Source organism: Pleurodeles waltl, chromosome 7 (assembly GCF_031143425.1).
Source record: "Pleurodeles waltl isolate 20211129_DDA chromosome 7, aPleWal1.hap1.20221129, whole genome shotgun sequence".
NCBI classification, from domain to species: Eukaryota; Metazoa; Chordata; class Amphibia; order Caudata; family Salamandridae; genus Pleurodeles; species Pleurodeles waltl.
Window position 1 is genome coordinate 460,332,033 of NC_090446.1, and position 15,598 is coordinate 460,347,630.

The 15,598-nt window shown below is 41.9% G+C and overlaps 1 pseudogene; it reads right to left on the minus strand.

Moving 5' to 3' along the window:
* Positions 1-14,931, minus strand: part of LOC138247258 (sulfotransferase 1B1-like) — a 32,655-nt pseudogene extending 17,724 nt beyond the window's left edge.
* Between the last annotated feature and the right edge of the window lie 667 nt (positions 14,932-15,598).

The following is a 15,598-nucleotide window of genomic DNA, read 5'->3' on the forward strand; positions in this document are numbered from 1 at the left end:
GCAATGGGAGAATAGGAGATGAAGAAAGCTGGAATGTCGAGGGGAAGACAGAAACTAAGAGAATATGTGGAAGGGTTTGGGACATTAACTGAGAGGAACGACAGAAGGTAGACAGGAATGGTGGAATAGGACAAGTCAGGAAGGTAACTAATACATGGAGAGACTTCTCAAGCAAGCACAAAAAAGGTGATGGAAAAATCCTTGCACATAACCTAAACCAAGGGCAATCAATCTGGTTTGCATTTCCACACATTGTTTTTCAACCAGTATGATGTTCGGGCACAATATTATTTAAAAAATATTGGGAGACAGAAATTTTGAAAATCAAATATTCCGACACACAAATATCGTGATGCAGAAAATTTGAGGACAAGAAAATCATTTTTTGATGTAAGTAAAATTGTTGCAAATAACATGGATGTTTTTATTTTAATTTTCACTAATTTGGGGGCTGATTACGAATATGGCAGTCGGAAAAATCCGACTGCCAAACTCCCAATGAGGAGACCCCCCACGGTGCTGGCAGTCTCCTCACCGGCCCCATTACAAGTTTTTTCACTGGGCTGACCAGTGGAAACCAAGGTCAGCTCAGTGGAAAACGTGTGGTGACATTGGACTCAGCTCCACATGGAGCTGAGTCCACTGCCATCACACAGGGGGGCCCTCTAGCACTCTAGGAATGCGCACTGTCTGCACGGCAGACAGTGTGCATTCTGACGGTGCTTGGGAGGTGGGCCCCTGCACTATCCACGACAATGTCGTTGGCAGTGCAGGGGCCCCCCTGTGGCCCTCAGCACTTGTTCTCCACCAGCCTTTTCATGGCGGTTGAACCACCATGAAAAGGCTGATGGAGAACATGGTTGTAATCAGCACTGCCGTCATCCTGTAGGGATCAATGATCCTGGTGGAGATAGCCAAACTTGTATAGGGGCAGCCAGACCACCACAGCCGCTGTCTTCCAGATCTCCAGCACGAGTCTGGCGATCTTCTGACCGCCAGACTCATAATAAGGCCCATAATCATTAAAAATATCACTTTTCAACAATTTCAATATGTTTTAGTTGCTATATTTATTTTATGTATTACTATTGTTTATCTAAATGTTATTGATTGTTTTAAAGATATCTTGTAATTCTAAGCTATTTAGAATGTTTTTTATGAATTCTAATGGCACTTTTTAGTGCTGTAGTGAAATGCTGGGTTTGTAGAGGGATAGCATGAGAAGTTAATCAGGTAATAAATAATTAAGAATTATTTAAGGAATTTAATTGAATTATATGATAGATATTTATTATATAATTTCTGTAATACTGATGTATTTTCATAATATGTTATTTGTGGATGTGAGGTTTGTAGGGGTATAATGCAGGGGTGGCTCCTTTGCAATGGCGAAGGAGCATCACCCCACTGGCTGAGCCAGCAGCTGAAAGATAAAACAATATTTTACTATTGTTTTATTTTTCAGCTGCTGTCTCAGTCAGCTTGTGCAGAGAGGGATGGGGCTTGGCCATGGTAGAGGGGAGGAGGAGGACTGGAGTGAGTGCACTGTGTGCATATCAGTTTGGCCTGCTGTCTTAGGCCAGCCAAACTGTGCTCTTAGATTTTCCAACCCGGCTGTGTTACACAGCCGGGTTGGAGAAACTGCACAGACTTCAGTGCATTGTCTGAGCAGCAGACCAAGCCGTTCAGACCAATCCTGATGCTGCTCTCATGCTAGGTATAGCATAAGAATGGCGCCAAAATTGCATGGGGAGTCTGTGTTGGTGTCTCAGAGACTGGTACGTTTTTTTTTAATTATCATTTTATTGCCAATTAACATAATTACTATTCTATGAAAATTATTTATCAATTTTATTTCCCCCCCCATCACTCCACCCTGCTCCCCATCCCCCTGGAGATTTGTGGCGGTAGGATCTGGTATAGTGTGGGAAGTTAATTAAGTAATAATTATTGAACAATTAATTATTAATTGTAAATTATTTGATTGTTTTTTAATCATGTAATTTTTGGAATACCTAATTATTGTATTTATACTTTAGTTGCGACTTCCTAGGTTTGTGGGGGTGCAGGGTGGGAAATTAATTAAGAAATATTTCATTAACATTGACTTATTATTTGTAAATTAATTATTTACTTGAGTTATGAATATGTAAATTGTGGAATAATTTAATTTAATTGTATTTTATTTTAGTTGTGGGATGCTAGGTTTGTGAGGATCTAGGATGTGAAGTTAATTAAGTGATCAATCATTACCAATTAATAATTAATTGTTTAAAAATTATTTAATTTAATTTAGATTTGAGAATTATGGAATAGTTATTTTTTGTGACATTTTAAGTGCTGACTGCTAGGTTTGTAGAGGTTCAAGGTGGGAATTTAATTGATTAATAATTGAATAACAATTATTTATTGATTGATAAATATTTTTTATTGAATAGTAATTACGTTAATTGGTTATTTTTATTGTTTTTATATACATATACATATTTTATGATAATTAATATATTTTTTAAGGGTTTAATATTTTTCTACAATCATGTGATTTCTTATGAATGTATGGTAATGTAAATGAAGTATTTTCCCTACTCTTGCTTAGATTACGGTAAAAAAAATTAACCACTTTGCAATTCAACACATTCCCTCTATTGTACAGTTTGGAGTGGGAGTGGTAAATTTTACCCCTCCAGACTCCAACACTTTCATTACTGTTGTGTGGTCTGTAGTAGGAATAGAGAATTTTACCCAAACGGAATCCACCACTTTCACTACTGTGCATTGTTTGGAGTGGGAAAAGTAAATATAACCCCTCCAAAATCCACCACTTTCCCTACTGTTGTGTAGACTATAGTGGAAATAGTAAATTACACCCCTCCAAAGTCCACTTCTTTCCATACTGTTGCTTAGAGTGGAGTGTGAATAGTAAAATTCACCCCTTAGAAGTCCATTAGTTCTCCTACTTTTGCACTGACTGAAGTAGGAATAGTGAATCTAACTCCTCCAAAATCCAACACTTTCACTATTATTGTGGTGACTGGAGTAGGAATAGTAAATCTGACCCCTATGAATTCCAACACGTTTTCCTCCTGTTGCATAAACTATAGTGGGAATAGTAGATCTAGGGCCTGATTACGACTTCGGCGGACGGTGTTAATCCGTCCCAAATGTGAAGGGTATCCCGCCCGCCGTATTTTGAGTCCATTATATCCTATAGAACTCGTAATACGGCGGGTGGGATATCCGTCACATTTGGGATGGATTAACACCCTCCGCGGAAGTCGTAATCAGGCCCTTAATGTCTTAGACTCCAATAAGTTTCATAATATTAGTTGAATAGATTTCGTAGCATTAATTGTTTTATTTTTGTATATTTTATATTATTAGTTATCATTATAACATACATTTTAGTGTTTATAGTCCTTTCAAATGTGTTTTTGATTTTACAATGTCTTATATTTTATTTATTGTCTACATTAATTAATAAATTGTTTCCTTATTCAATTGTTTATATTTGTTATGGTTTTATTATGATATCTATTTATATGGTGTAACAATTGATTAATGCCTATATTTATATATAGTATTAAATATAGTGGATTATATTTAATTTACATTATACATTAAGATATTTACATTTACTCCTTTAAACTCTGTTTATATAGAAAAAAACTATTTTTTTTAAACAATATTAGTATCAACATTATTTTTTCCGATATTTTGTACTTATCATTAGGAGTATAGGAACACAATATCATGGTAGACAATATTTTTACACAATATGTTGGTCAACTACATTGTTTACCTCAGTATTGTGACAGTGATCCACCAGTGCCCCACTCTAAACAGGGGCCCATCTTATGCTAATCAGTCTGCCCCTGCACTTCATGGAAACAGTTTTCCCTAAACTGCAGGAAAGACCCACTCTACAAGCTAGAAGAAGCAACCCACACCAGTTTTAGCCTAATCAGTCCGGTGCAGCTTGAACCTGGTGTCACAGTGAGTACCTGCAACATCCCTCCATGATCAACCCGTGGGAGATGTGTTCCACCTCAGAGATCTGTTTAAGGGAAATGTTTATGGATCCTGAGAAGGCATCTGTGTCTCTTTTCTCTGAGCTCAAGATAGATGCATGCAAACACCTCTCTCACTTCCATGTAGAGATATGTTTTTTATGATACCCCAAAGATTTGTGTGACAGATTCAGATACAGACCACTGAGGAAACACTAGCCCTACCGTAGCCAGCCATGAAATCCTCAAGAAATTATTGCCAAGTCCCGGGCTCTGGGTGTACCCTGGATATGAGGTGGAAGTTATAGAAGGAGACAGCCACGTCTTTGGGGTTGCGAGCCTTGTAGATCATCTGAAAGTGGGCAAGAGAGATGCGCATAATGGTCAGGAGCTTTCTGTCTTCTCATCAAGACTGACTCTTCATCTCAGAATAAAAACATATCCCCTCTGTTTTGTCTCACTCATACCTGTCCTTGTTACACAAACAAGATCCCCCAACACTCCTGATACCAGGTAAATCTGTACAGTAGACTGAAGAAATAGATTTCCATGGTTTGAGGGGCGTGGGAAACTCTGCTTTGCAAATGTGGTACTCAGGGCCAAAGAGTGGACTTTCGGTGAAAAGGAAATATAAAAGTGCAGATACTCACTTTCTCAGAGTACCTGCTTAATACTGAAATGTGCTAGTGCTACCATGATGAAAGCGTCACATCTCTGCTGAGAAGAGCTGATACTCTAATTTTCAGATTGAAAAAGGGCAAGCATTTGGTGCTTGACGGTACATGACCATTTACAGCACTACACGTTCAAACAAGTGATTATTTGTTCTGCAGAAACAAACTCCCAAAGTGGAGGTAGATTGTTAGTACTAAACAAAAAAACAGTTGCCCAGACATTTATCGATTCCCTCCCTATGTATGGGGGGCATTGTTTTCTTTTCCTTTGCAAGACTGTCATACCTACCACACTGAAAAAATTGTAGACAGAAGGGCCGCCGTAAATAGAGAGGGTCTTCCAAATCTGTTATGGTGGGGGCCCTACAGCACTCGCGCTGGAACCGACTGACGCTCTGCAAGCCAAACCCAAATGTACCCGAATTCTAATGAGGTGAGATGATCGTGATTTATTCTGGGTGAGAGATCCAGTGATTTATGGCGATTCTCCCATTCTGCCAAACTCTGAACACTCCCGTAGTCTTGTTCCTCCTAATTAGTGAGAGCTACGACCCCTTACGAACCTGTTAGAGACAGATGGTGGAATTGTTACTTCTGTTATTGCACAATAGGGAAAAATAATTATGTTGGACCCCCGTTTGTAGACTGAACATTGTGGACACTTTGAGACAGTTCATTGGTATGCACCATTACATAACCGTTCTTTTCTTCCTTGCCTAGCATGAATCGTATGTAAGTAACTGAACTTACCATAATCAGAATGATGTCTGTCACTTTATGTTGGGAAATGTTCAGATCCCTGAAGATTTGTTTTTTAGTCATGCCAGGCATAGGTTGGGATTTGGTGCTCCTTGCTGCCTAAAAGTCTGTGGTGCTGCATTGCAAGGACCTCATAATTACTTCAGTTCAATGAACTATCTGGGGTGTTTATGTGGAGATAGGAGCGAAAGACCATCTATGACAGGAAGAGAGACCACCTGTATCTGAAGAAGTGGACACGTAGTGGCTGGCATAGGAACACCTACTAACCCTGCAGTTACTCTCCCAAAAGGATTCAGGAAGTAGCTGAACAGGAAGATGTATCTTCAGAATACGCGGAGATGGTGTCTGTGCCTCGAGTGCTGCCCCTGGGTGATGTATAGGGATAGGGTAACAGAGCAACAGAGTAAATGAACAAGAGCATAATAGTATCAAAAATCATAACAAACCTTATGACAGGTCCAATTTGCCTCCCCATTCAAAAATCTCCAGTTTTTACACAATGTCTCCACATTCTCACATCTACACTGTTGTGTTCTCTGTTGCACAGGCCACTCTGCTCAGAAGGTTGACAGGGCACTCAGGTTACATGGCAACTGGAGAAATGGTATGCACTCCCAAAGCACTTTTATTAGCCCAGTCACCTGACCAGGTGATGCAAGAGTATGACTTGTTGTAGTGCCGGTGACGGACAGCCCTTCAGGAGAGGGGATTCCATAACAATATGTCCTCATGAAAAGCACTGTATGTGCCCGGCTGAAGAAAAGACACTGCAGCTGGTGTGGGACTCATAGGGGCATATTTATACTCCGTTTGCGCCGAATTTGCGTCGTTTTTTTCGACGCAAATTCGACGCAAAACTAACTCCATATTTATACTTTGGCGTTAGACGCGTCTAGCGCCAAAGTTCATGGAGTTAGCGTCATTTTTTGGCGTGAACACCTTCCTTGCGTTAATGAGATGCAAGGTAGGCGTTCCCGTCTAAAAAAATGACTCCCAGGCATGTGCGTGGTATTTATACTCCCAGGCAAAAATGACACCCGGGAGTGGGCGGGGCAAAAAACCCCGCATTTGCGCCTGAATTTAACGCCTGGGTCAGGGCAGGCGTTAAGGGACCTGTGGGCTCAGAATGAGCCCAGAGGTGCCCTCCCCTGCCCCCAGGGACACCCCCTGCCACCCTTGCCCACCCCAGGAGGACACCCAAGGATGGAGGGACCCACCCCAGGGACATTAAGGTAAGTTCAGGTAAGTATTTATTTTATTTTTTTTGTGGCATAGGGGGGCCTGATTTGTGCCCCCCTACATGCCACTATGCCCAATGACCATGCCCAGGGGACATAAGTCCCCTGGGCATGGCCATTGGGCAAGGGGGCATGACTCCTGTCTTTGCTAAGACAGGAGTCATGTTAATGGGGGATGGGCGTCGTAAAAAAATGGCGCAAATCGGGTTGAGGCGATTTTTTTGACTCAACCTGACTTGCCCCATTTTGAGACGCCCATACGCCATTTTCCCCTACGCCGGCGCTGCCTGGTGTACGTGGTTTTTTTTCACGCACACCAGGCAGCGCCGGTCGGCTAACGCCGGCTAACGCCGGCTAACGCCATTCTATAAATACGGCGCCCGCATGGCGCTTCAGAATGGCGTTAGCCGGCGCTAATTTTTTTGACGCTAAACTGCGTTGGCGCAGTTAAGCGTCAAAAAGTATAAATACGGGCCATAATGTCTAAGGCTTTTCTAAGGTGGACCCTGCCTGTCTTTTCGCCACTGTTATGTTCTGAGGCTAGCGTGACTGGATGCCCCCAATTTGCCCTGGCTCTCTCAGTTTCTCAAGGGCTGTCCTGCGTCCAACACTTTCTGCTAAAACAAATACATGGAGAGAGGGTCGGGTGAGCATACATAGTAATCACAGTGGAAGCTCCGGTTTCTACTGACCATCTGATCCCATTAGGGACACAAGTACACTTACATAAAGAGGTGCTTCTTGTGCTGCCTTGTCATATTAAAGCAGCATAGCAGGATTTAATGAGGGGTGAATAGGATCTGTAAAGCCCGTCAGTCGAGGACAGGCTCACCATCAGTCTGCCCATCACAGCATGGCGGAGAGAATCTTTAAGTTTGATCTAACAGAGGAATAACCCTCTGATATACACCCACACATACACACACACATATATGCAAACATATGTATGTATATGCATTTTTTGGTTTGCTTATATCTTTCATGCCATTTGACAAATTTTTGACAAAAGTTTCGAAAAAAATGTTTTCACCTCATCTCCTTCATGAAAAGTTTTGGAAGGGATCCATCAAGCGAGGGATAAAAAAAAGGTGGGGTCTCAAAACACGTTTTCCTCATTCATTTTTCCATAGGAACTGGAACTTTAGGCAGAGCTACAGCTTAAACCTCTGAACAGATTTACTCCAAATTCAGCAGTAACCTAGATTTTGGTCCAGAAAGAGCACTTTTTGTGATGTGGTGTAAATCCGTTATGTAGTCTTTGAGCAACTAATGTTTTAAAACTTTGTTCATATCACGGCGCAGAGGATCTGCGGGCTGTCAGATCCCTTGAAGAGAGCCGATTGGCTCCCACCACATCAACAACGATTTAGAGGCAACTATCTTAGGACTCAAAAGTCACACTTGGTCCTAAGAAAAAAGGACAAAAAAGATGTAAATGGCCATGGTAGGTATACCTGGAACCCCAAGCCTGATGGACCAAAAAATGTCCTTTTTCTGCAAATTTGAGGAGGATCTGTGGGGAAAATAAAAAATAAAACGAGTGCGCCCCTACCTAGTATACAAATACACCTTAGGGTGGCCAGAGCCTGGAGGGGCTGCACGTATATATTTGAAGGGAAGGATGGCCACGTGACTGCCTCCCTAAGGCTAAACTGGGACCCCACCCCAAGCCTCTCTGAGGTCCCAGAGACCCCATCTCCTGGGGGCCATCATTTTAATTAAGGGGAGTGGGGCCTTACAGCCCCTCTCCCTGAGCCTGAACAGTGACCGGGGACCGCATTCCTTAGGCTAGCTCAAGTCCGGTATTCCGGGGAGCTCAGTCCAGGGTCCTGTCTATTCTCTGCACGGACATGTAAAGAGTAATGTTCCCCCACTGGTGGGAGCACAAAGCTGCTCCCACCTGGTGGGAGACAACATTTCCCTGCCTGAGCTTTTGGGTGAAGAAAATATACTGACTCACTTCTACTGTGTGCAGGCAAAAGAAAACTTCCCCTGCCGGGTGCGAGCAATGCGGGCTACTGCTGTAGCAGCTATGGGTGAAAGCTGGGGAGCCCGCAGGGTAATGGAGGCCCAGGGCCACCCCACACAGCTCTCAACCTGGGATCAGCAGTAAGGTCCCCCAAGTGAGCACAGGGCATACCTTGAAATAAAATGGGGCCACCTGCAGGGATTTGGTGCAGTCGTGGGATCCCTACGGCTTGCCCAACAGCCCTTGTGAAAAAAATATGGATGTCCCGGGCGGGACCGGGACACCCAGAAAAAAAAAATAAAGAAAACAAAAGGTGAATACACAGCTGCTCATTTTTTCTTCACCCCTCATTCAAGGAGTGCCTGATGAAGCCCCGCAGGGGCTATTTACATTCTCTTTTGTTTTTTGGTGATGTCCTTTGAAGGTGCAGGGGCATCACAAAACACTTTTTTAATGTTGTGTTAGATTCAGGAAGTTTCGTAGCCCACCACCTACGTGTTAAAAAAAAGTAGGTCTTTTGGGTCACTGTATCTAGGACCCCCAGAAGAGCTTATCATAGTTTTTCAAAGCATTTCCCTGACTGAAGCTTTTTCTCTGCAGTTGGGAATGCAGCACCATATAGGACCTGGTTGTATGGATGCATTTTATATGGGCTGAAGATATACCCAAATGTACTCTAATGTTTGATCTTATGATTGCATTTTTAAGATGAAAGATATTAAAATAGTGAGTCAGAGACCTGTTTGTTTTATTTTTTTTAAACCAAAAAATATGTCGCTGAGTATTTATACATTTTATACACAAAATGTAATAATAAACAATATGCAAAAATAAGGAGTCACATACATGTTTTAATAAAATTCTATTACAATTTTTGTAAGTAATTAAAATGAGCAAACATTGCATTGGGTGAATTATAGAAATATATACTGAGTTAACATTATTGGTGATTTTTGAAGAAAGATGATAGATCTGCTTTACATATATTGATAGACTCACCCCTAGATAAAGACAATAGGTTTGCGTTTTACATTTTAGTGCTGCTGAAGGCCATGTGTAGGATTGGCTGCTCAGAAGCCAGACCCTGTGGCCAACCCCACCCCGCAGGCAGGGATTTGGCTGCCTGCGGGTAGCTGGCTGCTGGCTTTGTGGCTAAACCCCACCTGCACGTGGCTGAAGGCCGTTCGCTGCTAGGGTGCGGGCTTCCCGTGGGGGGTTGGCCACATGCCAGACCATGCGGTCAATCCCCCATCATGCACAGTGGAAGGCCATGCGTGGCAGGGGAGTTGCCTTTACATATTTTAATGAAATATTAGATTGCATTAAAAAAAAAACTAAACATTCAGTGAAAAACAAAGGTTTATAACAAAGTTATAGTTAGGTGAAGACATCAGTTAAAACATGTCATTGTAAACGTACAAAACCACTGAAACTCACAAGTTATAATTATGTCAAGTAATTATAACTTGTAACCTAAGGTAACTAACTATAACTTGTGCCCTCGCCATGCACCGCTAATTACCCCACGTTACTTCACTCATGACGTGTTCTATGGCATCATTTATAATAGCATTGCAACATTTGCAAACTCTGCGTGGCGGGGGAATATAAAGCATCTTTTCTGCATATAACTTTGGTGCTGTTTCACGAATATTCATAAAATTCTCCTGGAAAATGTTTTGGGGTGATCTGACAAGCTGCAGCTGAGAAAAAGGAGAGGGGGGTACAAAATTGTATTTTCTCAATGTAATTTTTCATTAGAAAATTTGAGCCGCAATACCACAAAAACAGCTGAGAAAAATTGAACCGCCTTTGGCAGAAAGCAAGATCTTAGTGCAAAAAGTGCATCTTCTTGTGATTTTGTGTACATCCGTTCAGTAGTTTTTGAGAAATTAAGGTGGAAAATGTATTTATATATCAAGCCTAGGTGGAGCTGCAGATCCCACAAATTTTAAAATATGATCTGGCTGGCTGTCACTGCCTCAACAAAGATGTGACGCAGCCATTTTAGAAATCAGGGACTCAGTCCCCTGTCCTGGAAAATAGTGTAAAAAATATATATGGGGCAGGATAGGGATATCCTGGCCACCAAGGCCTGGAGAATGTTCCAAGAGAAAGGCCCTGGTCCAAAAACGTGTATATTATTTTTAACAGGGCCGCAGATCCACAGTCCTGTTTAAAGAAAAATATGGACTCTGCCCTCTAATATATAAGGGGTGGTGGGGGGTGCAGCTCCCCTCCCCAAGCCTTTAATAGACCCCATGGACCCACACCCAAGGGTTGAAATGTTAATTAATGGGGAGGGACGTTTGGCCTCCCTTCCTGACCTACACCTCTCCCAGTGCCAAAGCCATTTAAGTTCACCCAGGACAAACAGAACTAATACAGGGCCTTCATGGTGTGGGGGAGCCTCAGGGCAGCAGCAGCCCCTACCGGCTCTTCTGCCTACACTGATTTTCTTTCTTCTCTGGTAATAATACCAAAATCATTTTTCAATGCTGATTTCTTGTTGAGTTCATTGATGGATAAAATGCATGTATCAAGAACTGGATTTCTACCATGTTGGGGAGTCCAAGATTTAGGATGGCGGAACTTCTTAAAAGAATCTTAAGGGTAGATTTGCAGTTCAACATCAGAACATCAGAATTATTGTTAAAGCACTCTGCAAGTTTGCATCTTCTCTCAAGTTTTTTTAGGTCTATCATCATGTTGGAGGTATTATGGTCTTTAGGGTATTCAGAACTAACACCAGAGCTCTAAAAAAACAATATGTAGGCCAAACAGTGAATGACCTTGGTACACTATTCAGGAATCACAAATCAGTAATAATTAATAAGGAACATTACCAGCCTGTGGTAAATCATTTTAACTGTGTGGATCATTTGCAATCAGGATTGAAGATTTTCCTTGTGGGAATTGTCTTAAGGGAACAACTATTGGACTCCAGAGAGAACTTCTAGATGTACAATTTAAAATAATTGCATTGAGGTGGACTGGACATCACTGACAATACTACCTTTCTCTGAAGATCTCAGGACTGCATGGATTCCACATTCCAAATGGAATCTTCACTCGTGATGCTTTTTGAAAATCTAGCTGTGCAGTCACTGAGCAAATAATCTTCCACTACCTGAGGAATGCAGGAGCCCAAAAAGAGAAAGAGAGAGAGAGTGAGAGATAGAGAGATAGATAGATAGATAGATAGATAGATAGATAGATAGATAGATAGATAGATAGATAGATAGATCACCCAGAATGTTTGCCTTTTTTGCTGGGCCCTCCATTTTTGTTGGCTTTAGAACTGTTCACACTTTACCCCTGCTAACCAGTAGTAAAAGTGCCTGTACTCCCCCTTTGAGCATGGTTGAATAGGCATACCCTGAACTGGTGTATTTAACTTGCCTATAAATCCCCAATTTATTGGGCAAACTGTATCTAAGGGTCTGGAAGTTAAATGCCACCAGTGGACTGCAACACATATTGTCACTGTACTAACAATGCAAAAATACCTTCAGGCGTACCACTGGAATCTGGCAGTAACAGTGAAAAACATGCACCCATCAAAATAAACCCCTTTTGCCTACTAAGAACCTCACTTTTGAATATTAATGTCAACCCTATGTAGGCCTTGTATCCCAAAGGTAGGGTGCCTGTTATTTGAAAGTGGAACATGCAGAAAATTAATATTACCAGGTCCCTACAGTGACAAGGACTTAAACGATATCGCCACTGTGGCAGGCCAAACTGTCCTATGGAGAAAACCAGAGTACATCTTAAAATACCAATACTCTAATTCAGGAATGGGACCAGCTAGAAAAATAATTAAATCAATATTTTTAATAGTTATTAAAAATCCAATTCAATGGCAACAATGCATTGTTATGAAATATTTTAGTGTTAGATGAGGGAGGACTCTACGATTATCATTCTACAATCTCCACACGCACATCCAGCCCTCAAAGCCCAAGTTGAGTGTGGCCAAAGACTTTTACCATCATGAAAATGCCCTGACACCCTTCATTTTGGGCATATTTTCAGTAAGACAAACAAGAACCAATGAAAAACCTTTGCCAAATTAATTTGGGCATTCCCTGGAGTCGCCCCACTCCCCTAGCTGGTTCTAGCCATAAATGTGGCACCACCAGGCACCCACTTCAGAACACTTTCTCAATCTGCGGAAGATCAGAAGAGGACTGGACTTGCTGTTTGTGACTTCAAAGGAGCCCTCAAGATCCAGGCTGCTCCCTCTTGTCCCCAGGACGAAGTAGTGGACATAAAGGTCAGTTGGCTGACCACCTTTGTGGCTCTAGGGAGACAAGTTGCTAGAAACCTGTTCCAGGAAGTACAAAGCTGACCAATGGCAACTGAGCCTGGACACGTTTCTGCTGTTGGTCAGTGCCTGACACCTTATGAGTCTTCTAGTGCCTCCTCTGAGATCATGGGGGGCTTTAGAAGTGACTTCTGTGATTGATTGGGACTTAAAAAGCTAAGTCAGAAGGTAAGATTTTTGACCAGGACAAGCCTGGTTGGTGTATATGATCCTTGTTACATTGTGGTGAGCCTGAAATTGCACCTTCGTTCAGGTCTTCGGAGACTGGAGACTTTCATTGGCACGTTGTGCTCTTTTGCTGGCTATTTTCCCTTCAATCTTTAAAAACTCATATCTCTGGTTACCCCAAATGGATGTTTATCATTTTGGTGTCATTTTGTTTATTAAATCTTACCCTATTTTCCAAATTTAGTAGGGACTTTATTGTTTGGCATTCTGACTTAATTTATTGTGTTGGTACAGCATACATTCTTTACACATTGTCGTAAGTTAAGCCTGTCTGCTCTACCAGGGGGTTAAGTACAGGTTAATTTTGTGAGTTTTATATATTTTCAGAAAGAGGTGCTGAATGTTTTTACTGCAGTCTCTCAGTGTTCAGGGACTTGTCAGTACCAACATTTAGTGGCATTTCTTTATCTGTACCCATCCCGATTTTTAGTTAAATAATATGGTTAATCTATCTAAGTAGCACAGGCCACACTGTGAAAGAGGACAAGAACAGTCAGTGTACATAGTAACTGAAGTAAAGGCCAAGTGTGCTTAGCTTCCTTTTATTAGCCTGATCATGTGACCTGGTGACACACGTGCAGGGATATGTGTATTGTAAATCAGTCCTTCCACAGAAGAAATGCCCTAACAACATTTCCTCATAAAAATAGCATACACTATATCATATAAAAAGCAATCTATCGCCATACAGCACAGTCACCATTCTAACATGTAGCCTTCCCACACCATCCTCTGCATCCAGCCCACAATACTGTCCATCACACATTCTTACACCAACCTGCAGAGGACTTATGGGTGAGACTCTGGCTATGTCAACAAGTTGAACTTACCTGTCCCCAACCCCGGGATGGCAAATTCAATGAAGGGCACTCGGTTTGTAATAATGTTCCTTCCACACTTCTCTGTGTCACCGTCAAAATACAGCATCTCAACAACCTCGCTGAGCCAGGTGGTGCCTGGAAGAAGCCACCAGATTTGTGGTTAAAAAAAAATACTGGAAACATTAATGGTGATAGGGAAATAGCCAGGGCTAGAGAACACCCTGTCAAACATTTTAAGATGACCACAAAAGAGGTAGGCTTGTAGAAGGGGTGGACATCTCCCGGAGACACACTTACCTTAGGTGAGCAGTAGGTAGGAAAAAGTGGAAGATTCTGATAACCTAACAGGAACCACAGTATACATAAAGATGAACAGGTGATTTTAGTCCTGAATTAAGAAGTGTACAGAAATGTTTCTTTCCTCTATGGACTCAAATTACTTAGGTGGTAGGAGGAGATCGAGAGTGAAGATACCAAGGTGCTCCCTATTCTCTCCCTGACCTCATATGAGATATAGGACACTTGTGTCAGTGGACGTATATGAGCAAGTGCCTCTTCTCTGTTTTCTGGAGCCACCTGGGAGGAAAGAATATAGACTCAGTAGAGTCCCTGATTTTTTAGATGACCCTCTCGCTGAATTAGTGGTCTCAGAAAAGGCACACTAGAGATAATGGAACTGTAGAATGTTAAGCTGTTTGAGTGCACCTCAAGCGCCACAACTTGAGTGAATCACAAGTAAAAGGACCTGACTCACCTGACTTGGTGTAGGTAGAGATCAACAGGTCATCTGGCCGACCCTGGAATTTTTTCACCTGGGCATAGTTTTCAGCAAAGTACTGCATCAGAGGAAAACCATGGACCAACCTGAGTGGCAGCCAAGGCAGTGGTTCTTTGGCTGCCATGCTGAGAAGAGGAACATCGCAAGAGAAATATATTGTAACGCAAACTTAAATCCAATTACAGTTTAGAGCCAAAGAAAAGTACTGCAATCAAAAGAACAAACATGTTTGCTTCCATTGATTGTTTATGCTTATTTCTCCCTCGCTACAAAATAGATTTAGCTGCATATCACAGACAGCAGTGTAGCCAAAACTTTAACTTATAGTTTAGGTGGGCTTTGTATTAGCCCCTTGCTGGAGACCGAATGGGATTCTTGTCCCTTTCAGTTTCCCTCTCCTTATACAATTGCCTTTCTCCCTTCTCCTGTATTTCTCCTATAGTTGTTTTTTACTGCTATTGTGTGCTGCATTAAAAGAAGAGTTTACTTAATGCAGAACAAAAAAGGTATCTGCACTTTAACTACAGTAAAACACTTCTGAAATGCCAGTGCCAAAAGTGTATCACTTCTGAAATCCAAAAGTGTATCACCTCTGAAACCCCTACTGCTGAGGTGAGGGCAGTAGTGATCTTTCCTTAAGAACAGAGGCACTCCACTCCCTCACCTTTTTGCAGACATGAAGATTGTCTGTCATGTTCAGCAAAGGTCAGCCTGATAGACACTCTTTGTGTTCAGGTCAAGCAGCCAGTCACTGTACATTCTATAATTGCGCAGGCGTCTAGCTGCCTAAG